The following is a 24,805-nucleotide window of genomic DNA, read 5'->3' on the forward strand; positions in this document are numbered from 1 at the left end:
GGAGAGCTGCTGTGCGACAGGGGGGGGGACAGGCCCAGGGAACCCACTCTCCACGAGGCCCTCTCCTCCATAATGGGAGCCTACCATCATTCCCAGGAGACTATGGCGACGGTACTGGCCAGGTTTCAGGAGATCCAGCTCCTGCAGGAGGAACAGTATGTGGGGTTCAGGGAGGAACTACGAACCATCAGCTCCGCCCTGGGCACCATTGTAGGGGCTCTGAATCTGATAGTCACCACATTGCGGGACAGTGTGGCACCACAAAGGGCCCCTGACACTAGCATGGACCAAGAACTGGCTACCACCTCTGCCGGCGCTAGTGGACAGGAGGCCCCGCCACAGGACCAACAGGCCCCCAGCACCCCACCCCCTGCAGAAGGAGAACCAACCCGCAAGCGGGCCCTGAGATCCAGGAAGAAGACAGAGTAAGATGACAAGACCCCTGCCAGGAAAGGATACCTCCCTGATTGTCATCCCACTGTCCCACATTGTCACCCTGTCCATCCTTAAACTGCCCCTGCTCCACTTTTCACAGGCATGTGATACAAATAGTCTGGACTCTGCCATGGACAATCCTCCACCATCACCCCTCACCGATTTGCAACCACCCACCAATATAGAGCACTGTAATAAACACAGTTATTGCACAAAACAATCAGGAGTCTGGCTGTGATTTTGAACAAATGTATTAGACATTAACTTGCCAAAATGCTTATTTACATTGTGATGTCAACATACCAATGTCACACAGCTGTAGTTCATGGGGAAACAAAGCAGATGTCACGCAGTGGGGCCCACATCTCTGAAATCGGAAGGGAAAGTCACAACTCAGTTACCATACACTGGGGGAAAAGGACAGACAGTAGAGAGGTAGTAGTGTTTAAGTATATGTAATATGCCGGTGTGTATTCTTACCTGTGTGTCATTGGAAATACTGCTGTATTACTGTGTTCCTGTTGTCTATGTCGTCTTCTTCGGCTTCCTCGTCTTCACTCTCCACAGGCTCCACAGCTGCTACAACACCACCATCTGGACTATCCTCCTGCAGAAAAGGCACCTGGCGGCGCAAAGCCAGGTTGTGAAGCATACAGCAGGCCACGATGATCTGGCACACCTTCTTTGGTGAGTACATTAGGGATCCACCTGTCATATGGAGGCACCTGAACCTGGCCTTCAGGAGCCCGAAGGTCCGCTCGATCACCCTCCTAGTTCTCCCATGGGCCTCATTGTAGCGTTCCTCTGCCCTTGTCCTGGGATTCCTCACTGGGGTCAGTAGCCATGACAGGTTGGGGTAACCAGAGTCACCAATTAGCCACACACGTTGCCTCTGGAGTTGACCCATCACGTAAGGGATGCTGCTATTCCGCATGATGTACGCGTCATGCACTGAGCCAGGGAACTTGGCATTAACATGGGAGATGTACTGGTTTGCCAAAAATCATAATTCAAATGTGACAATTTATGTAGTAAGCAAGTTTTTAGTATCGGCATGGCGCATACGTATCTTTTATTCACAATGATTGAAATAGTTTTAAGTCGGGCAAACATGGACCTTATTCCTTTAATCTTGATATGATATTATGATGTTTAATTTTATATTTATATTGTATTGTATTGTATTGCTTTGATGGTCTGTTGGCCGAATAAAGCTTATGTGTGAAACTGAAACTGGTTTGCCAAACATACTATCTGCACATTCATCGAATAATAACTCTTCCTGTTTCTGTACACCTGTTCACTCCTGTGGGGGGGAACCAAAGCCACATGGGTCCCATCAATGGCACCTATGATGTTGGGGATATGTCCAAGGGCATAGAAATCACCCTTCACTGTAGCCAAATCCCCCACCTCAGGGAAAACGATGTAGCTGCCCATGTGTTTCAGCAGGGCAGACAACACTCTGGACAACACCTTGGAAAACATAGGCTGGGACATCCCTGATGCTATGGCTACTGTTGTTTGAAATGACCCACTTGCAAGGAAATGGAGCACTGACAGCACCTGCACTAGAGGGGGGATCCCTGTGGGTTGGAGGATTGGTGACATCAGGTCTGGCTCCAGCTGGGCACACAGTTCATGAATAGTGGCACAGTCAAGCCTGTATGTCAGTATGACATGTCTTTCCTCCATTGTCGACAGGTCCACCAGCGGTCTGTACACAGGAAGATTCCGCCATCTCCTCGCATGTCCAAGCGGACGGTGCCTATGAAGGACAACAGCGAGCACAGAGTCAATCAACCCACAGGTATGTAACCACAGCTTGCACATAACACGATTCTCACTCCAATGAATGCTTTGTATGAGTGTTGATGCAAGGCCTAGGTATGTGTGACGCAGTAAAAAGTAAGCCATGTGGGCCCCTGAAATGGCGGCTGCCTGACCTGTGAAGTGCGACAATGGGATGTGAGGTAAATGCGCTGGCGTGGCACACCGTGGGGATAGGCGGTCGAAGACCGCGGCGCAAAGCAGCATTGGTTAACATTGAACCCTATGGGTCTCATGAGCCAATGACGATGTGCGCCGGCGGTCGCGGTACGCACCGCCGCGGGCGTGACCGCCATTTTCTATCTGCTTAATCACTCGATACCTGATCTTCGACAGGAGAGGACCTACACTGCAAGTGCTGCTGTGACCTCGGTCTGGAAGAGATAATGGCTCATGCGACTGGGGAAAGGGCCCCTGCCTTCACAGCTCAGGAGTTGGAGAAACTTGTGGATGGGGAGCTCCCCCAGTACGCGCTACTCTACGGTCCTCCTGACCAACAGGTTAGTACTGAGGGAGCATGCTTTATGGGCAATGCCTGTGTTGAGTGGGGTGGATGAAAGATGGTGGGGAGGGGAGCGATTGAGGCATGCATCAAACGATGGTGAGAGCATGTGCCACATGGCAAGGGTAGGGATGGGGGGCCACTCACATTGAATATGCAGAAGGTGATGACTATTTTTCTCCCCCTTTACATTTCACAAAGGTCAGCGCCCACCAGAAGATCGATATTTGGCGTGCCATCGCCAAGGACGTCCGGACCCTGGGGTCCACCGCAGACGGGGCACCCACTGCCGGAAGAGATGGGAGGACATCCGCCGCTGGAGCAGGAAGACGGCGGAGGCTCAGCTGGGGATGGCCTCCCAACGTGGGAGGGGTGTCAGTCGGACTTTGACCCCCCTGATGTCCTGGATCCTGGCGGTGGCCTACCCCGATTTGGATGGGCGGGTGAGGACATCACAGCAGACACAAGGGGGTGAGTACACTCTCATTCTGTTGACTTTGCGCGCAGTGGAGGTGTCTGGGTGGGGGAGGAGGCCTGTGGGTATCCCTAGGCCAGGGCAATTTCTGTAGGCTAGGCCCCTCCGTAAGGCATGGCCCTGTGCCCCCGCACCCCACCTCTGTAGGGTGCCTAGTACAGCTATTCATGGCCCTGTGTCATCTATGTGTGCAGATGTTGTCCATAGGCTTGTAGGCCATGTCCCACGGATTGAATAGTCAACCCCAAGTGCGCGGCGTAGTGCAGGGGGCTTCTGTGTCTGTCCTGTCCTCCAACGGTGTCGCCAATGCATGCACTCAACATGTCTTTATTTTCTCCACCCCCCCCCTTTTTTTGTGGTCTTCCTGTTCATGTGTGCATTAGCATCCTCAGGCGGAGGAGAAGTGGCATCGGAGCACGAGGGAGCTGCATCCCACATGGCCATGGAGGGCCATGCAACGGACTCCGAATTCACCAGTGGGACAGAGGGCAAGGGGAGCTCCACAGCGGGGACTCGGGCAGACATCAGTGACACCGACTCGTCCTCTGAAGGGAGCTCCCTTGTGGTGGCGGCAACATCTGTGCCCCCCGCAACAACAGGTACAGCCGCCACCCACCTCACCAGCGCCGCCCTCCCAGCAGCCCCTCAGCGTTTGGCCCGTGCCTGCTCACCCAGGAAGGTGGGCATCTCCTTCGCCCCAGGCACCTCAGGCCCTGCCCCAGTCACCGCTGCTGCCCTCAGTGAGGAGGTCATTGACCTCCTGAGGACGCTCACTGTTGGGCAGTCTACCATTTTGAATGCCATCCAGGGTGTAGAAATGGAGGTGCACCAGAGTAATGCATACCTGGAGGGCATTCATTCTGGTCAGACTGCCCTTCAGCGATCGTTCCAGACTCTGGCCTCAGCACTGATGGCAGCCATTGTCCCATTGTCTCTAGCCTCCCCCCTCCAACTTCCTCCACCCATACCCTATCACCTGTATCTCTGCCTATCCCTGACACACCATCAGACCAGCCTGCACACACCTCAACACCCAAGGGAAGCTCAGGCAAACATAAGCACCACACATCACACAGGCATTCACCCAAGCAACATCCACATACAGACATACCAACACCCACTGCCTCCACTGTGTCCCCCTCCTCCTCGTCTCCCTCCTCCCTCCCTGTCACGTCTCCACTCACACCTGCATGCACAACATCTTTAGCCACTACGTCCCTCAGCAGCACACACACCAAAACACCCCGCACACGTGCAGTCACCACCCCCACTGCCATTTACACGTCCCCTGTGTCCTCTCCCAGTGTGTCTGTGACCCCCTCTTCCAAGATACACAAACGCAGGCAGCCACCCACCCAACAGCCATCCACCTCACGACAGCCTCCAGCCCAAGCACCTGCACCCAAAGACACCAAACTTACAACTCCTACAACCACAACCTCTTCCTCCACTCCCATACCCACTACACCTACCCGTCCCACTGCTCCTAAAAAGTTTTTCCTGTCCAAACTCAACCTCTTTCCCCCAAATCCCCCACCCCGTCCATGTCATAGGACTACAGTCAGCACCTGAGCAACGACAAAACCGGACCCTGTCATCACAGTCTGCCATGGGCTGTGGAGTGCCCCACCCTCCAGGGCAGCCAGTTCGGTACGAAGCCAAGGCACGGGCAGCCCACCCCCGGAGAAACATCCAAAGATAGGCAGTGGCTGGCGCGAGAGGGGGAAAACACCAGGGACTAAAACCCCTCCCATGGCTCCAGCAGGAAGTGTGGAGACAGCTGGCACACCACCCAAGGTGGGGAAGGGCCACAGGCGATCAGGGAAGGCTGGGAAGGGCAGCACGCCCGAAAACACCGCCATCAGCCCAGCTGGCCAGGAGGGCCCCGCCAGCCCCACTGCACTGGGCCCTTCATCTCAAGCACCGCTGAACTGGGCACCGCCGTCTCAAGCACCGCTGAACTGGGCACCGCCGTCTCAAGCACCGCTGAACTGGGCCCTTCATCTCAAGCACCGCTGAACTGGGCCCTTCATCTCAAGCACCGCTGAACTGGGCACCGCCGTCTCAAGCACCGCTGAACTGGGCCCTTCATCTCAAGCACCGCTGAACTGGGCACCGCCGTCTCAAGCACCGCTGAACTGGGCACCGCCGTCTCAAGCACCGCTGAACTGGGCACCGCCGTCTCAAGCACCGCTGAACTGGGCACCGCCGTCTCAAGCACCGCTGAATTGGGCACCGCCGTCTCAAGCACCGCTGAACTGGGCCCTTCATCTCAAGCACCGCTGCACTGGGCCCTTCATCTCAAGCACTGCTTCACTGGGCCCTTCATCTCAAGCACCACTGAACGGGGCACCGCCGTCTCAAGCACCGCTGAAGTGGGCCCTTCATCTCAAGCACCGCTGAACTGGGCACCGCCGTCTCAAGCACCGCTGAACTGGGCACCGCCGTCTCAATCACCGCTGAACTGGGCCCTTCATCTCAAGCACCGCTGCACTGGGCCCTTCATCTCAAGCACCGCTGCACTGGGTCCTTCATCTCAAGCACCTCTGAACTGGGCCCTTCATCTCAAGCACCGCTGAACTGGGCACCGCCGTCTCAAGCACCGCTGAACTGGGCCCTTCATCTCAAGCACCGCTGAACTGGGCCCTTCATCTCAAGCACCGCTGAACTGGGCCCTTCATCTCAAGCACCGCTGAACTGGGCACCGCCGTCTCAAGCACCGCTGAACTGGGCCCTTCATCTCAAGCACCGCTGCACTGGGCCCTTCATCTCAAGCACCGCTGCACTGGGCCCTTCATCTCAAGCACCGCTGAACTGGGCACCGCCGTCTCAAGCACCGCTGAACTGGGCACCGCCGTCTCAAGCACCGCTGAACTGGGCCCTTCATCTCAAGCACCACTGAACTGGGCACCGCCGTCTCAAGCACCGCTGAACTGGGCACCGCCGTCTCAAGCACCGCTGAACTGGGCCCTTCATCTCAAGCACCGCTGCACTGGGCCCTTCATCTCAAGCACCGCTGAACTGGGCACCGCCGTCTCAATCACCGCTGAACTGGGCCCTTCATCTCAAGCACCGCTGCACTGGGCCCTTCATCTCAAGCACCGCTGCACTGGGTCCTTCATCTCAAGCACCTCTGAACTGGGCCCTTCATCTCAAGCACCGCTGAACTGGGCACCGCCGTCTCAAGCACCGCTGAACTGGGCCCTTCATCTCAAGCACCGCTGAACTGGGCCCTTCATCTCAAGCACCGCTGAACTGGGCACCGCCGTCTCAAGCACCACTGAACTGGGCCCTTCATCTCAAGCACCGCTGCACTGGGCCCTTCATCTCAAGCACCGCTGCACTGGGCCCTTCATCTCAAGCACCGCTGAACTGGGCACCGCCGTCTCAAGCACCGCTGAACTGGGCCCTTCATCTCAAGCACCGCTGAACTGGGCACCGCCGTCTCAAGCACCGCTGAACTGGGCACCGCCGTCTCAAGCACCGCTGAACTGGGCCCTTCATCTCAAGCACCGCTGCACTGGGCCCTTCATCTCAAGCACCGCTGCACTGGGCCCTTCATCTCAAGCACCGCTGAACTGGGCACCGCCGTCTCAAGCACCGCTGAACTGGGCCCTTCATCTCAAGCACCGCTGAACTGGGCCCTTCATCTCTAGCACCGCTGAACTGGGCACCGCCGTCTCAAGCACCGCTGAACTGGGCCTTCATCTCAAGCACTGCTGAACTGGGCACCGCCGTCTCAAGCACCGCTGAACTGGGCACCGCCGTCTCAAGCACCGCTGAACTGGGCCTTCATCTCAAGCACTGCTGAACTGGGCACCGCCGTCTCAAGCACCGCTGAACTGGGCACCGTCGTCTCAGGCACTGCTGCACTGGGCCCTTCATCTCAAGTACGGCTGGCCCGCATCTGTGTCGGGCAGGGCTGCACGAAGCACTCTGGGCACCAGGCCCCCTCCAGAACCAGTGGAGACTGATATCCACTTGTGAGACTGTGGCTTTGCACTCCCCCGGATGTAACAGTGGGCAGCCCACCCACTGTCTGGACTTGTGAGACTGTGGCTTTGCACTCCCCAGGATTGAACAGTGGGCATGGAGGCCCCTCGTGGATCTAGCGTCGTGCACTCATCTGGCTGAGGTGCTCCCCCTTCCCTTCCCCCTGAGGTGCCTGTAGTTTTGCTATCTGATGCCCCTGCAGTGTTCTCTCCGTTGGAGTCAGGTATCCTGTGTGGGCTTTGCCCATGTGATTTGGGCCCAGTGGTCCACGAACAATGACTGCTACATTGCTTGGACTTGTACATTTATGTATATAAGAGTTTTTGATGTGTATATATATTTTTTTGCCAGTAATAGAATATATTCAAATGTTTAGAATCATTTCCTTTTGTCTTTGCATTCTTCCGGGGGGTTTGGGGGGTGTCACTCTGATGTGTTGCTATGCATTGATGTGTGTGTTGTAGTGGGTAAGGGTGGGTGTGTCACGTATGTGTGTACCCGTGATGATTTCCCCTCCCCCCTCCCCTGTGTCGTAGGTGCAGTACTCACCGTTGTCTTCTGCGCCGGCGTTCGAGCTCCGGGTAGAGGAGCAGGTACACTATCGCTGGGAGTATGTGGAGTTCGGGTTCCATGCTGTCCTGATTCCTCATGGGCTGTATGGAGGTGAGCGTTTTCCCTTCGAAATGGCTGTTTCCGCCGTGTTTTTATCGGCGGGGCTACCGCCCCGGAAAAGGTGGCGGATTGGTTGGTTGTGATACAGTGGGCGGTACATTGTCTCCCGCCTGTCAGTTGGTGGTGACCGCCGCGCTGTTTGTCTGTATCACCGTGGCGGGCGGTGTGTTGATATGGCGGTCGCTGTTGGCGGTTTCCGCCAGGGTCGGAATTCAATTTTTTTTCCCGCCAGCCTGTTTGCGGTTTGGCCGCCGCTTTAACACCGACCGCGAGGGTTGGAATGACCACCCAAGAGTCTTGTCAATACAACAAGAATGGAATATTCTTTAGCCCAGTTGATGGAGCTGCGTCCCAAAATCCAGAGGCGAACCATGGTGCACTATGAAGATGTCAGTCACAAGAGCAATGCTCAACGAAAAGAGTAAGCTTCAGGAGGAATATAGACTGACTAGAGAAGAGAAAAAATGGGAGGGATGCAAAAATACAAAAGTTACTGGGAGATTTTTGACATTTAGAAAAGTAGGTTAGGTTGTGACAAACTACTGTTTGTATGGTGTAGAGTCACTTGTTAAATAGGAGGAGCATTCCTATTGGATAATTTTCAAATTGTGCTACGGTCCTGAATGAGTCTCCCACCAGTCATTAACAAGCTTCTGCAGGTGCAGCTTAATGTGAGTGCTCATACGATTCTGCGAGTCTCTCACGGGAGTTGCATGGAATGTTACTGAGTGACCCTGCCGTGCGATCTTTGCTCGATATCACAAGAGTATCATGAGCTCAGTTGTAGAGGGAGAGAAAAGGGTGTGTTTTACTACAGTACAAGTGCTATTAACTAGTAAAAGCAACACAAATTAAGCAGAGGCTGTGAATGTTAATATTTAAGCTAAAATAAAAGCTTTGAAAGGCCATTATAGGGGATTATGGCACATGTAGTACATCTATCATGGAACTGATACATTTTTTTGTGTGAAGAATGCAAGAGTGAGGTTATTTTAGGGTCAACCAATGGTTTCCATCCCCGCTACAAAATTAAAAAAGCTACAATATGATTGGCTGCAAGGGTTGAGGGTTTAGACACTTACATCTGTTTCGTAACCTCAGACACCTGAGATTGCCCTTGGTAATTTGGAGCTGAACGAAGTGTAATCTCTTTGACTTGTGCACAGCGGAGGTAATTTGGTTTTTAAGTACATGAGATTGGTATTCAGCTACCTTCAACATGCAGCTTTAATTGTAGGTAATTAAAAATATAGGCCCTCATTATGACATTGGCGGTAAGTACTGCTTACCGCCATGCTGACTGCCGCCAACATACAGCCGCCGCTGCGGATTACCGCTACCCATGTTATGACACACACATAGCAATCCATCACTATACAACCACACACAGATGTCTGCAGCCCAAAAATCAGTGATAAACTGGTGGTAGCAAAACCCACACTGTTGCGCCAACAGAACTACGCCTACAACATTATGACCCACGAATCACTGTAGTAGACATTCAATGGCGGTAAGTCATTGGCGCTACATACAGCAGTGCTCAAAATACACACACAAATACAAAACTACACCACATTGGACAATTCAAACTACACACACCTGACACACATACACACCCCACACCACTATAAAACACACTACCCACAACCCTTTACGACTACAAACAAGTGCCACAAGAGAGATAGAAAGACCACAGACAAGACCACAGCCACACACTACCATCACCTACATACCATCCACGCACCTTACATCACACACCCCAACACATCACCTCACACATACTCACCCACACCACTCACACTACACCTCCTTCCCCATAAATAACAGCATGGGAGGAACAAGTCTTGGCAATCATGCATCCTGAGGGCCTGGCAGGAGTAGGAGGAGATCTGGACTCTGGTAAGTCAAATCTCTATTACTATCACCCCCACTACCTGCATGCAATCACAAACCCCCACCCTTACCCACACTCCCATCACTCCACCACCTCCTACACACCCCACCATCACAACCGACCCCTCCCAATACCACCACCAATGCATGGACCACCATCACAGACCTGCATGGACACCTATCACTAACGCATGCACACTAGAGGGAAAAAGCAAGCCCACCAAATAACTACTCACACTAGGCAAAGCTGCCAGGGCGATAACAACCTTAGAGGGCAACACACCTATGCACAAGATGTCACACGCAGAAACAATAACACTGCATTCACATCCCCACAGGTCACCGGAGAGGAGGTGCCAGCAACATCCAACCCCCCCCAGAAGAGGCCCACAGTGATGACAGCAGCTCTGGACGCCTGATTCTGGATGACCAACCTGGTCCATCAGGGATCTCCGGACAGTCGGTTACCCAGGCACAGTCCCATACCACCACAGAGCCTCCCCCTTAAGGAAACACCACCACAGTACACACCCAGCGGGCCCATACCTCTGTCCCCAGGACACGTCAATCAGCAGTGTGTCCACCACAACAGGGACCCCAGGCCACCCCACAAACACAGGATGATCAGGGACCTGGGGTCAGTGGCAGTCGTCACACGGTTCAAGGGACAGAGGCACAGGACAACAGGGAAGGTGGGAGGACTGCTGTGCGACAGGGGGGGACATGCCCAAGGAACCGACTCTCCAGGAGGCACTCACCAAGATGATGGGCCAGGTACTGAACAAGTTGCAGGAGAACAAGCGGCTACAGGAGGGACAGTACCTGGGGATCAGGGAGGACTTGAAGTCCATTAACACCACCCTGGTCTCCATTGCAGGGGTGCTGGCAGAAATGGCCAACACTATGAGGGAGGCAGTGGCACACCACCGAGCCCCTACCACTAGCCAAACTAATGGCCAGCCCTCCAGCTCCACTGCTGCTAGTGGACAGGAGGCCCGCCACAGGACCAACAGGCCACCAGCACCCCTCTCCCTGCAGAAGGAGAACCACCCCACAGACGGTCCCTGCGATCCAGGCAGAAGCCAGAGACTATTGCCAAGACCCCTGCTAGAAAATAAGACTCTCCGGATTGTCACCCTTGTGTCCCACCCTATCATCCTGCCAACCTTTAACTGCCATTGTTCCACTTCCTATGCCCCCTTGGACAATGCACCTGTGATCCACATAGACTGGACTCCATGCTGGACTTTCCTCCAGCATCAACCCAGCCCATTGCACATCTCCCTCTACTTATTAGCACTTAAATAAACACCATTTGAAACAAAAATACAAGAATGGTGTCTGTCAAATGATTGAACTATGTATTTGTTTAACAAGGTATAAACACTGCAATACAGTAATGTATACATAGGAATGACCTGTAGTTGGCTGCAGTCAATACACCAGGAGCGATAGTGGGGCACAAATATCTGCAAATAGAGATGCCAAAGGGTACAGTGAGTGGCCATAGAAGTGGGAAAATCAGCCTGCCAGTGACCATGTCAAACACAAAACAGTCATTTAAATTTGAAGTTATACTGTCTTACCTGTGTGTCATTGGAAGTATTGTCGAATTATTGTACTTCTGTTGTCCTCATCCTCATTCTCTGCCTCCTCATCTTTACTGTCCACAGGGTCCACTGCTGCCACACGACCATCTCCAGCCTCATCCTCCTGCAGAAAAGGCACCTGGCGACGTAAGGCAAGGTTGTGCAACATACAGCATGGCATGATGATCTGGCAGACCTTCTTGGGTGAGTAGCATAGGGAACCACCTGTCAGATGGAGGTAACAAAACCTAGCCTTCAGGAGAACGAATGTCCTCTCTATGATTCTCCTTGTTCGCCCAAGTGCCTCATTGTAACGTTCCTCTGCCCTTGTCCTGGCATTCCTCACAGGGGTCAGTAGCCATGAGAGGTTGGGGTAACTAGAGTCACCTGCAAATATCGAGGGACAACTGTTAGCCACACACTCACCATTAGGGCCCACACCATACCCATACACCAACGTCCACTGGGTGGGAACTAGGGCTCACCTATTAGCCACTCCCTGTGCCTCTGGAGCTGAGCCATCACATATGGGATTCTCCTATTCCTCAGGATAAAGGCATTATACACAGACCCAGGATACTTAGCATTGACATGGAAGATGTACTGGTCCATCAGGCACACTATCTGCACATTCATAGAGTGAAAGCTCTTTTGATTTCTGAACACCTGTTCATTTCTCCAGGGGGGGGGAGGCCAAATGCAATATGTGTACCATCAATAGCCCCAACAGAAGAAGACTTTTATTCGGTATGAAAAATTTCATCCATTACAACAAATAAACACCAATACAATTGTTAATATAACAGTAAAACCATAGATAGTAAAAACATCCATCAAAAATATAAACATATAAAACCTCATTCATAGAAAACAGTAAGATCATTGTAAAAACTCTAAATTGTTACGCCAAGTAATAGCTCCCTTCAGGAAGGATCCCAGGCCCTTCCACACCAATACATCAGAGGCCATTTGCAACCACATAAAAGCAGGACGATATTGCACGAAACCCTTGGGCCTTAGGAGAGGTAATAGAAATCGAGTTCTAAACGGTGCATAAAAAACACAAAACAATGTAAAATGGGACAGGGTCTGTTGGGACACCCCATCACAGGGGCAAGGTCTAATAGATTTTTCCCCATACTGGCCTAGCGGGAAGCACAGATTACTTCTAATGATCCCCAAACTGAATTGAGTTATAAGAGACCTTTCCCTTACATCCTTTATCTCTAAGAGATAGCGCTCAGGACCCACCCACATCTTCAACATGATAAAATCCCTGATCGATTTTTTCCCTAAGGGCTCCCCCTCCCTCTTGGTCTCCTGGATTCTCAAAAAATTGTCCTTAGCCCATTTCTTATCACAACTAGTCAGGCCCTCAGGGAAGTCAAACAAATCAGGCCGCCCCAAATCATGATCCATCTTCCTTATGTGCGTCAACCAGGGAATATTCTTTGCATTGTCGCAAGCCAAATAATCCCTTAAGATATCCCTATTAAGAGTCGCATGTTCGTTACTCCAGATTGAGATCCATAGCAGAAGGGGAGCCAACTGGATAGTGTCCTGCACACACTCAAGATCCAGTTCCAGATGAAGGCAAAAACCAGGGATATTTTGTCCAACTCCCAAAAGCCTTCTACAGAACCGATTTTCTTCCACCGTAAGGGCTCGGGTATCCCTATACCCCCACAGTGCCGCACCATACAGCAGGACAGGGAGGCATTTCCGCCTATAGATTTCAAGCAAAGGCTTGATAGGTTTACTACCTACCCTTACAGCAAAGTCAAAAGTCGCACCAACTGTTGCATGAAAAAGCACACCCCTTCTGGCAATACAGGGTTTCCAAGATCCTTTCTCATCAAAAATGACTCCTAAGTATGGAAACTCATGGACCCTGCTGATAATTTGATCCTCCACCCTTAGCTCCCCCACCCTGCTTAAGGGTCTTCCACAAACCATAAAATGTGATTTCTTAAAATTGACCTCTAAACCCAAAGCTGACATAAAGGAGGCATAAGCTCTAACTATTTCCCGGAGACCATTCATAGCGTGGGCCATAAGGACCGCATCATCAGCGTACGTCAGCACAGGGATATCAATACCATCCACCTTTGGGACATCCCTACAATGTTCCATCAAAAATCCAGACAGTCCATTTGTATATAGGAGGAACAAAGTAGGAGCCAGAACACACCCCTGGCGAACACCCCTTGAAAGCTTAAAATCCTCTGAGCATTCCCCATTAGGTCCCCCCCTCACATTTGCAATCGTCCCAGAATGGAGATATCGGAGCAGCTCTACAATATTAGGATCCAACCCTAACTGATTTAACCTCTCCCATAAAATGGACCGGTTCACCTTATCAAAGGCACAACTAAGGTCCATAAAAGCAAGATAGAGGGTACCTTTCCTGGCCTGCGTGCATTTACCAATCATCATTAATAGGTTGAGACATTGTTCTCGGGTACCGAGGCCTTCCCTAAACCCATACTGGTCCCGGCTTAGAATATCATTTCCTATCATCCAGGCCTCCAGATGCCTTCAAATGATCCGTCCCAATATCTTCGCAGAAGAGTCCAGGAGAGAAATAGGGCGATAAGACATAGGATAATTTTGGTCGCCCTTTTTAAACACTGGAACAATACATGCCAGTCTCCAAGAAGCAGGAATGCCCACAGTAACTGCAGCATTGAGGACATTTAAGAGAATAGGTGCCCATAACTGGGGGTTAGCTTTATACAGATCCATAGGGATCGAATCCGGGCCCGGAGCTTTACTACTCGCACTACTCTGTATCGCGTCCATAACCTCCTGGAGCGAAAACCTAATTGCTAGATTCGGAGCCATATCATACTCGTTCTCCCGGTTATTTCTTAGGGGAGTACCCTCAAAAATTCTACAAAAGTGAGTTACCCATGGCTCCGGGGCGATGTTACAGCCAAGGCCCTCAGATGTTTCTATTCCAAAGGAACCTCTATTCACCACCTTCCAGAACAGACCAGGATCCTTCAGAGCTGTGGCACGCTGTAGCTCTTCCCAAGCTTTATCTTTTTGTTTTAGCTTGCTATCCCTCAGGACCCTTTTATACTTCATTCTAGCTTCATTTACGAGGACCCAATCTCTAGGATGTTTCTTAGTGACCATCTTCAGGTTTGCCCTTGCATCATAGCAGGCCTTATCATACCAGCCACATTTACGTTTACTGGGGTGGCTGCCTATTGAAAGAAGGCAGTCTCTCACTGCTGCATTTACTATTGTTATTGCATCCATAACAGCCTTAGGATTAGGGGCCTCTGTCAAGAGTGTATCCATAAATAAATGTAACTTTTCCCCCACCACCCTTCCTACAACTTTTTGGGGATCCACTTGCTTCCACCCAAGCCGCCTACCCTGGTCCTTTATCTCCACTGCTACAGGCTTACCTCATCCTAATTTACGTAGAGCCCCAGGGAGTTTAAAGGACACTATAAGGGGATTATGATCACTGAAACACTCCCCTAGCACCTCACCCCCAATCACCAGGTCTTTCATAGGTGGAGACACAAAAATATAATCAATAGTGGATCCAAATCCTCTTCCCACATAGGTTGGGAGTTGATGAGTGCCTACTGCTTCTATATCACAAAAATTCAGAAGGCCCATCTTCCTGAGTTCCTTAATTAGAACCCTGCCTCTGGAGTCCTGCAGACCATCCTCTAAATAATCCTTGTAGCCCCAGATAAAGGGATTAACCACAATACTGAGCCTTCCCAATTTAGCAATAAAATCTCCAGAGACAATAGCACAGAATTCTAGCCCCAACTCCTCCATTCTATATTTCAGAACCTGAAGAACGGAGAACAGGGCCCCAATTTGGCACCCCACAGCCCACACAGCGTTATAGAAGTTTACCAGCAAAATATTAAAGTTATTAGAAAAAATCACCCATACCAGTAATATACCTTGGTGGTTGCAATTAATTTGAAAAGCACCCACTATCTTAGAGAGGCGAATTAGGGTAACCAGGCCACCTTTCGAGTGGCCACCAAGAGATTGCACAGCTGGAATCGCAAATTTGTCATACCCGTCCCACACAGACATCCCCTCTGACCAGTTTTCCTGAAGCATGATGGCATCATAGTTAACCACACACCTAACCCACGCCTGATCAGAGAACTTAGCATCATAGCCCGCAATATTCCATGAAATAAGATTACACTGTGGGGGCACCTCTTCCCGTATAGCCAGGGTCTCTGCGCATAGTCAATCCACCCCTTCCAAGGATAAATTACTGTTGGTAACAGTTCTTCTGCTAATTGCCTGCAGGCTATTTTGAACCAGGGGGGGATTCCTACCAAAGCCAAGAGACACCCCAGCACTCAGTCGCATGTGGTCATAAAAATAACCCAGAGGGACCACACCTATTGTACTAGCTCTAAGAACAGCAGAACGATAAGTAGAGAGGAGCCTTTGAGCCAGGGCAGGATATCTAACATTTATGATAATACAATCTTCATTCCCCACCTTATTTTTGGGCCCGACCCAGCCAATTCTTCTGGCAAACCGAATATCCTTGAAATCCTTACATGGAAAATCACAGTTGTTACTCAACCAATATCCAGCCTTATTTATGAGTTGGGCCGTAGACTCAGTTGCCCCAGAAGCAAGAGCAGGTACATTCGTCAACACCACCACGTAAGGGGCACAGGCTGGGGGGAGATCTAAACAGGTCAATGAAGGCCTGGTCGTTGACGGATTCAGATTGTTGTTCCCAACCAGCTGCTGGCCGACCCCCCCCAGCTGCCACAGAATCAGGATCAGGCTGCCTACTACAACTAGGCCTATTGGCAGCCCTATCAACCCTTGATAGGGGAGTCGGTGCAGCCGGAGCAATCTCAACACGAGCGCCCCGCCCCCCAGAATTTCCAGAATTTCCAGGATTAACCAATGACTGAGAAGTTTTCCCCAGAGGCCCCAGCGACCCCGCAGCTTCCTCCGGCTGGAGCAACTCCTCACTGGGATGGGATTGCCTGGTCGGGGCCACATATCCACCTACACAGTGCCTCCCTTGACTACCTTGCACAGATAACAGAGAAACTACTTTTTCTATGGCCGATAGTTTTTCCACAACAGGGGATACAATCTCCTGGATCATTTCGCGAAGTTTTGACAATAAAATATTAACATCACAACCCAGATGCTGGCAAGGTGCAGGGTCACTGCTCGTACCATTAGGGAGTCCCAAGAGAGGTGTTTTCGTTTTGGGCATCAATTTCTTTAAGACCTTTTTTTTCCTCGGGGGAGGGCAACATTTATCCATGGAGCAGGCCGGGGGAGAGGATAATAAAAGTCTTTTACTTCTTCTTGAGGGGCCTTGGCCACCAGAACCCTCTATTATCTCTGTTGGCTCAGTCTGGGCAGGCTCAGCAGCAGCCATAACAGCACCTTGGTCCCCCCCCGGATAAGCCACCTCCACATCACGGGGACCACTATCTATTGGGGCCTGACGCCAGTCCTCCAGTTCCATGGATAACCTCCTCTCTGCCAGATCAATTTCCTTTGTTACAACCCCGACAGATCTTGCGAGGAAGGAATCCAATGTAGTGGTGCTACTTCCCTGTCTACTACCACCCCCACCACCCCCCAATGGACCAGTTATCGGGCCTCTTTTCCTGCCCATTTATAAAAGTTTCAAATACAAAACAACAGACAAAACAGACTAATAAATGAGAGATTAAAACTATTTAAAAAAACTATTTTAAAAAACCCACTAAAATACTCCAAAATATACTCCAAATATTAGTGGATATAGTCACCCTCCACTGGAGATGAAAGAGAGGTGGCCCAGCCCAGCCACTGGCGGGGAATGACGGGCGCGAGTTCAATTTAAATGGCTCCTGCCCTAAAAGTACGGGATGCCGCCTCCTCCTGCACCAATGCGCTTCCCGCGGTAGCGGGAGCGCGAGTTCAATTTAAAGGGCTCCTGCCCTAAAAGTACGGGACGCCGCCTCCTCCTGCACCAATGCGCAACGTTGGGGATATGTCCCATTGCATAGAAATCTGCTTTCACTGTGGCCAAATCCTTCACCTGGGGGAAAACAATGTAGCTGCGCATGTGTTTAATCAGGGCAGACAATACTCTGGTCAGCACTATTGAGAACATTGGCTGTGACATTCCTACTGCCAAGCCCACTGTCACTTGGAAAGAACCAGTTGCCAAGACATGGAGCACTGATAGCACTTGCACAAGAGGAAGGATCCTGGTGGGATGACAGATAGCAGATATGAGGTCAGGCTCTAATTGGGCACACAGCTCTGTGATTGTGGCCCTGTCCAGTCTATAGGTGAGGATAATGTGCCTGTCCTCCATTGTTGCCAAGTCCACCAGTGGCCTGTACATGGGGGAATGTCTCCATCTCCTATTCATCTGCAGCGGTTGCAATCTAGGGGGAAAACGGTGAGCAGCTGGTCAGTAGCCCATATTTTCAAACACTACACTTCATTGCATGTTGTGACTGTAACAGTATGTTGTTGGGTAGGCCCAAATGGTGCTTATGTGTACTGTGATGCAGTTAGGTACCGGGGCCTGTCCCCCCCCCTGAAATGGCGTCTGCCTGTCCTGTTAGGAGGGACTGTGGAAATGAGGTAATTTTGCAGATGTTGTGCGCCGTTGCGGGAGGCGGTCGAAAACTGCTGTGCAACTCATCTTTGGGTAACATTGGGCCCTATGGGTCACAGTGGCCAATGGTGATGTACACCGGCAGTGACGGTACGCACCACCGCAGATGTGACTGCCATTTTCTATCTGTTCACTCACTTGCTAACTGACCTTCAACAGGAGAGGACCTACACTGCATGTACTGCTTGCACTCCCCATGACCAAGCAGTGGATAAACCACCCACTTGAGAGACTGTGGCCTTGCACTCCCCAGGACCAAGCAGTGGGCATGTAGCCCCATCCAGGACCAGTGGCGTTGTACCATCTTCTGGCTGAGGTGCCCCCCCATTCCCGTACCCCTGAGGTGCCTGTGTATTTTTGACCTGATGCCCCTGTTCTCTCCGTGTTGTTGCAGGAGTGAGGTGGGGCTTTGGCCTATGTGATGTGGCCCTATGGCCCATGGACATTGAGGACTGGGCAGTGTCCCTACATTTGTAAATATGTACATACGTTTGGATTTTGATGCACTTATTCCTAGTATTTGTTCGTATTACTCTCACTTTCTTCAATTCATTTTGTCCTTGCATTATTCCTGAGGGGTACGGGGAGAATGTGTAATGTTAGTGCATCTGTTTGTGTGTATAATTGTGGGGTTGTGGGTGCTGCGTGTTGCATGCATGTGTCTCTCTCTTTTTCCTCCTCCCTCCCTTGTGTGCTAGGCGGCAATACTCACTGTGGTCGTCTTCACCGGCATTAATGTTAACAATGCAGCAGAAGGTAGATGAGCATGGGGAATATGTGCAACTCGGGCTCCATGGTGTCGTGGTTGTTCCCTGAGTCTCCACAGGTGAGTCCTTTGACTTCTGAGATCTGTTTCCACCAGGCTTTTGATGTCATTGGTACCGCCCCAGAAAAGGTGGCGGATAGGCCGGTCATAATAGTGTGGGCAGTACATTGTCTTCCGCCTAGCTGTTGGCGGTTACCGCTGTGGTGCTTGTTTATTCTGCCGTGGCGGTTGGTTTGTTAAAGTGGCTGTTTGTCTGAGCGGTTTCTGCTGTGGTCATAATTCCATTTTTGTTATCGCAGGCCTGTTGGCAATATCACTGGCGCTTCATCACCGACCGCCAGGGTTGTAATTGGGGCCATAGTGTCATTAAAGTATAAAGTCTGCTACTAAATATTAAAATAATATAACCAGTTTCAATATGCTTGTTTGTTACGGGAGTTCTAATAATTTGAATGTTTAAAACAGCAAATATATATTAACAGTGCTTGCTATTGAAACTTAGCTAATTGTATCTTTGATGTGTTGTTGAGTTTGTAGTTGGCTATGGCGATACCTTTGTTTTAAGATATAGGTGCCTCTCAGGAATGGTTGAGATATATTCCAAGTATTGTATTTACTATATATAATTTTGGACAGTGAGAAAATGTGTTCATTAACATAAAAGGTGTTTGAGAAGAGAGTTTCTCAACTAATGGGATAGTACCTACGTATCAGCTAGTAAAGAAGTTTGAGCTAAGAGGAAATGCTGTCATAAAAATGAAGTATTCACCCTGTGTGGATTTAATATATGAAAATGTACAGTAGAAATTGTATACCATGTTATAATGGGAAAAACAGGGCTTAATGGTTCTGTTATAGAAACTAAACAGAGTTTTATTGTAGTGGTGTGTTACTGCTGAGGCTGTTTTTTCAAACTCCATTAGGAACAAATGTTTACTGAACACAAGATGTGTGGAGAGAGCTTACTTCTTCACTAACGGTTTTTAGACATATACAGGAGTATTTTCAAACTATAGAGTGTGCACTAATTGAATTGAATCATAGATGCAGCTCACTCAGAACAAAATGTGTGCTTAAGGAATGAGTTCCTTATTAAACTGAATAACAATCAGATATCACCCTGTACAGCGGTGTTTTGTGAAGAGTGTAGATGGACATTAAACTGAGATGTTCATGGTATATACAATTGTATGAGATACACTCAAAGTTTTATGAAAATGCACCTTATTTAATATCCAGCCTGTAAGAATGTGTTGTGTTCAGGTCTGTAATTACTATGGGTTCTATTTCTTAAAGCAATCATACATGTGGTTCACTCACAGAAAAGGTGTTTGGAGAAGAATGGGTTTCTAAAAAAAAGTATTCACTTCCAGAATTTAACATGTGCATTGGTCTCAGCAGAGAGGACATGTTGTTAGTAAATCCCTTCACAGCTACTGTTTAACTTGTAGAAGAGTGTCAGGAGAGATGGTGTGCTCTTATAAAACTGATCCATTCACTCTGTATGGACTTGTATAAGAAGAAGTTACTCTTTCAGGAAACACTGTCACAAACAAACTGTACCCTGTTTAAATCTAATAGCAGAGTGCCAAATGTTGGTGTAAAACTTACAAAATACAATTGTATTTAGTAAGTTTGCGCCGCATTTTGCGTCAAAAAGCGATGCAAATGTGGCGCTACAAAAGTATAAATATGGGCCCTAGTATAATAACCCTTTATTTTATTCAGTGGTATTAGTAGAGGCCTTGCTGTCTTTAAACCCATTCATACACCATGTTCTGCAGAATAGACATGTGTGCAATGCTGAAATACTCAGTAAACCCTTTTACACCTAACCATTAGCCTCTACAGACCTTCCACTAGGAATGCAATGTTTTTATAAAAATGAACTATTCGCTTTGATTAGAGTTGTATTAGAAACCAACATTTATTTCAAACTTGATTGTCCCCTATTTCCTCTGTGATCAAATGTATTAGGACAAGGGATAGTGTTTGTCTGAGGCCTTCTACATACACCCTTTATTCTGTTCACAGACATCAGTAGAGACCTTGCTGTTTATCAAGCTATGTAACACAGGAGGTACTAGTTCTGTAAGGTCTTCTACAGAAAGCATTAGCTTTCTGTTGAGGTCTCACTTATAGAGACTCCTGTTATAGGGTAGTAAGAGACAGGATCACTGTTTGATGAAACTGTACCATGCCGCATGTATAGCATCCTCAAATATACTAGCTCAGCGCCTACTTATTTTCTCAATGCTTATACACAAACTGTGCATTCTGCTCATAGAAATTATTATAGAATGTGATCCTTCTGTACCGAACTGAGCATCTTATTCACTTGGACAAACACGTTTACAGAGGGATGAATTTCTCTTTAATATCTTTCTCATCCACTTTCACGGTTAATAGATGTCGCAACAGAGAGGCTAGCTTGTTCTGAAAGAAGCATTTAGCCTCCATATACTTGTAGGAAAAGTAGCACGTTTCTCCTTAAATGCAACCATACAGAATCTGTGCCCTGTGAAACTGTGATAGTGAAAGGTTTACTGTTTACATAGATCCATCTACATACATCCTTTATCCTCTCTAGAAAAGTCAGTAGACAGATAGCTATTTCTCAACTCAACAAAATACACTCTTCAGTCTGAGGAAACGTCTACATCTGTAGAAATAGATGGCTTCATTATTAAAGCCCTTCGTACCCACAGTTCAACCTGTAGAAGGGTGTTAGGAAAGATGGTACTCTGTTATAAAAGCGATTCATTAACTCTGTATGGACTTGTACAGGAAAGAGTAACCCTTTTATAAGCACTACCACAGCCAAACTCTACCCTATTTAAATTGATTGAGGTCTAGTGTTTGTGTAAAACCTTGTACTCTAACATTTTACTTTCTTCAAAAGTATCAGTAGAGACCTTGATGTCTGTTAACCCATGCATTCACCATGTTCTCTCAGATGAAGTGCCTTTGTACAGAGCTGGATTACTCAGTAAAGCATTTTACACTCAACCTACAACATCTACAGCGTTATTAGTAGAGAGGAAATTTTCTGACAAAAGTGAGCTAATCACTCTGTATAAAATTGTATCAGAAACTTCTGATTTTACATCAAAGTTTACTATCCCTCATCTTCTGTCTAATAAAATGTAGTAGCACAGGGATAGTGTTTGTCTGAGGCCTTGTACACACACCTTTTAGTTTGTTCTGAGGTATCACCAGACAGCTTATTGTTTATAAATGCATGTAACACAGGAGGTACTAGTTCACTAAGGTCTTCTAAACAATGCATTAGCTCTGTGCTGAGCTCTCACTTAGAGAGACTGCTGTTATAGGGTAGGATGAGATTAGATTACTGTTTTATCAAACTCTACAAGGCCGACTGTACAGCATGCCCAAATACAGTAACACAGGGCCTACCTCAATCCTTCTACGAAGACTGTCTATTCTGCTGATAGGAATCATTCAAGAGGGTGGTCTATTTGTATTGATCTAAACACCCTATTCATGCAGACAAAATATCTTTAGAAGGGGTGAGTTTTCCAGTAAAGCCTTTCACACCCAGCCTCTCTGTGAAGACAGACAGTCTATGTTGTTGTAAAAGAAGAAAAACATTTAGACTTTATGCACTTATAAGAAAAGGTGCCCCTTTCTCCTAAAACTGAACCATAAAGATTCTTGTTAAAGTGGAAAATAGAAATCCTAGTATTTGCATACATCCTTCTACATACATCCTTTATTCTCTTTGAAGGCTCAGTACAGACATAGCTGTTTGTGACCTGAACCTAACACTCTCTTCAATCTGAGAAAACATCTATTGCAACACATTACTAAATCCCTTAACATCCACCTTTTAACCTGTACAGGGATGGCAGGAGAGTTGGTGCACTGTTCTTAAACTGAACCATTCACTATGTATGTGTTTGCATATAAGGAGTTACTCTTTTATGAAACACAACTACAACTAAAGTGTATCCTGTTTAAATCTGGTAGGAGAGGTCATAGTGTGTGTCTAAAACTTTGTACACTAACCCTTTACTCTCTTCAGAGATATCAGTGGAGACCTTGCTGTTTGTAAACCTATTGATACACCATATTTGCTTCGAGGAGACTACTTTCTATGTGACTGGATTGCTCACTAAAGGCTTTTACGCCCAAACTATAACCTCTAGTGACCTATTAGAAGAGAGGGAATGTTCTGATAGAAGTGAGCCAATTACTCTGTATACTATTGTATTGCAAATCTCTCATTTTACATCAAAATTTAGCATCCCCTGTCTTCCCTCTAATAACATGTAGGGAGCACAGAGGTTAGTCTTTGTCTAAAGCCCTTTAGCCACACCCTTTACTCATTTCACAAATATCAGTAGATAGCTTGCTCTTTATAAATCCATGAGACACAGAATGTACTTCCTCTGAAAGGTCTTCTGCACAAAGCATTTGTTCTCTGTTAAGCTGTCACTTATAGAGACTGATGTTACATGGTAGTATGAGGTGGGATTACGGATCAAGCTGTGCTATGCAGATTGTGTGGTATGTTGAAATGTAGAAACACAGAGCCTAGCTTTTCTCTTAAACCTTTTACACACACTGATTTATTAGTAATGATTGGAAGAAGCACAAACAATTATTTGTGTCTTTTGTTTTCTCTGTAGGGCTTCTAGTCAATTGAAGATGCCAACAAAACAGCAGAAGAAAAAGAAGAGAAATCAACAGTACTACAAAGAAATCTCCAAACATAAAGCACAGCCACAGAAAGGGAATGATGGTAAAAGAAAATACAAATCACATAAGAGTAACCAGTCTTTATTAAAAAATAAAAATAACATCATATAAACTTTCTTCTGAAGGTGTAAGTAGTATGAAAGATGTCTCAACATCTAAAAAATTGTATTCTTTTTCAGAAGAATATAATGTGAGAAAAAAGCCCAACAATATAGATAAAAAAAAATTAAAGAACTTAGTAATTCTTTCATAGAAGAGTAGTGTCTAATATTATGAGAAGCTTTAAATCAGTTAGAAACATAAGAACATTGCAAAGCAGAAAGCGTTTGTTGAGTGTTTAGTAGACAAGGCCCTTGTATTAAAGAGAAAACTATTTATTCTCATTTTTTAGAAAATGGGATGTTTAGCTAAATTGATTAATTAACTGGGCCAGGACTCATTAAAGCACCCAAAGCACCCAGTGAAAGGACCCTGCCTCGACCTACCCCTTGGCAGCTCTGCTCCCCGGGAGAAACCAGCAAGCTTCTTACAGCAGAATCCGTTATCACTTGCCTCTCTGGAATGGGAGGCAATGGTGGCAGTATACGGAGACAGAGTTGGAGATGGCGCTTTGGGGCAGAGTCAATCTTTCTCCACCCCCGTTCATCTGCAAGGATTTGCTTTATCACTAGGCCCCAATTGGGGGCCGATATGCCTTTTGAGAGTGTCACAGCCCCAGACATACCAACAGTCTTGAACATCATACAGAGCACTCTTCCGCTCACTGCTGATGCCTTAAACCTTCAGTCCACCAAAATGGACACCCAAATTAAATTGCTAAATACATTAGCAGTCTTCACTTCAGGAATTGACTCAAAAATTGCAGATCTCAATAATTTGATTGTCAGAGCCCAGAACTCTTCAGATTCCTGGATTCCCACCTGTCCTTGCACATGCTCTTCAAACTTGGATAAAATAAATTCTTTACCAGGAGCTTTAAGCAGCGTCTTTGAGGACTTGAAAAGAGCACTGGCTCAAAAAGAGGCGGTTGCTCTCAGACTTGCCTCTAACCCCATGAGCGACAACACCCTGCAGCCTTCAATAACGCGTCTGCAGGATACATCTTTGCAACCTTCCAAGTCCTATTTACAGGAACCCACACATGGACATCGAATGCCAGCAAACAATCAAGCAGCACGGCTCCCCGGAACTTCCTTGCAAAACCTAGACTCACCGAGCAGCCTCGCTGGGAGCCAGAACTTGGGGCCTCCTCCCAGCCTTGGGGCCCCTCTTC

The sequence above is a fragment of the Pleurodeles waltl genome, chromosome 7 (assembly GCF_031143425.1).
Source record: "Pleurodeles waltl isolate 20211129_DDA chromosome 7, aPleWal1.hap1.20221129, whole genome shotgun sequence".
Classification (NCBI taxonomy): Eukaryota; Metazoa; Chordata; class Amphibia; order Caudata; family Salamandridae; genus Pleurodeles; species Pleurodeles waltl.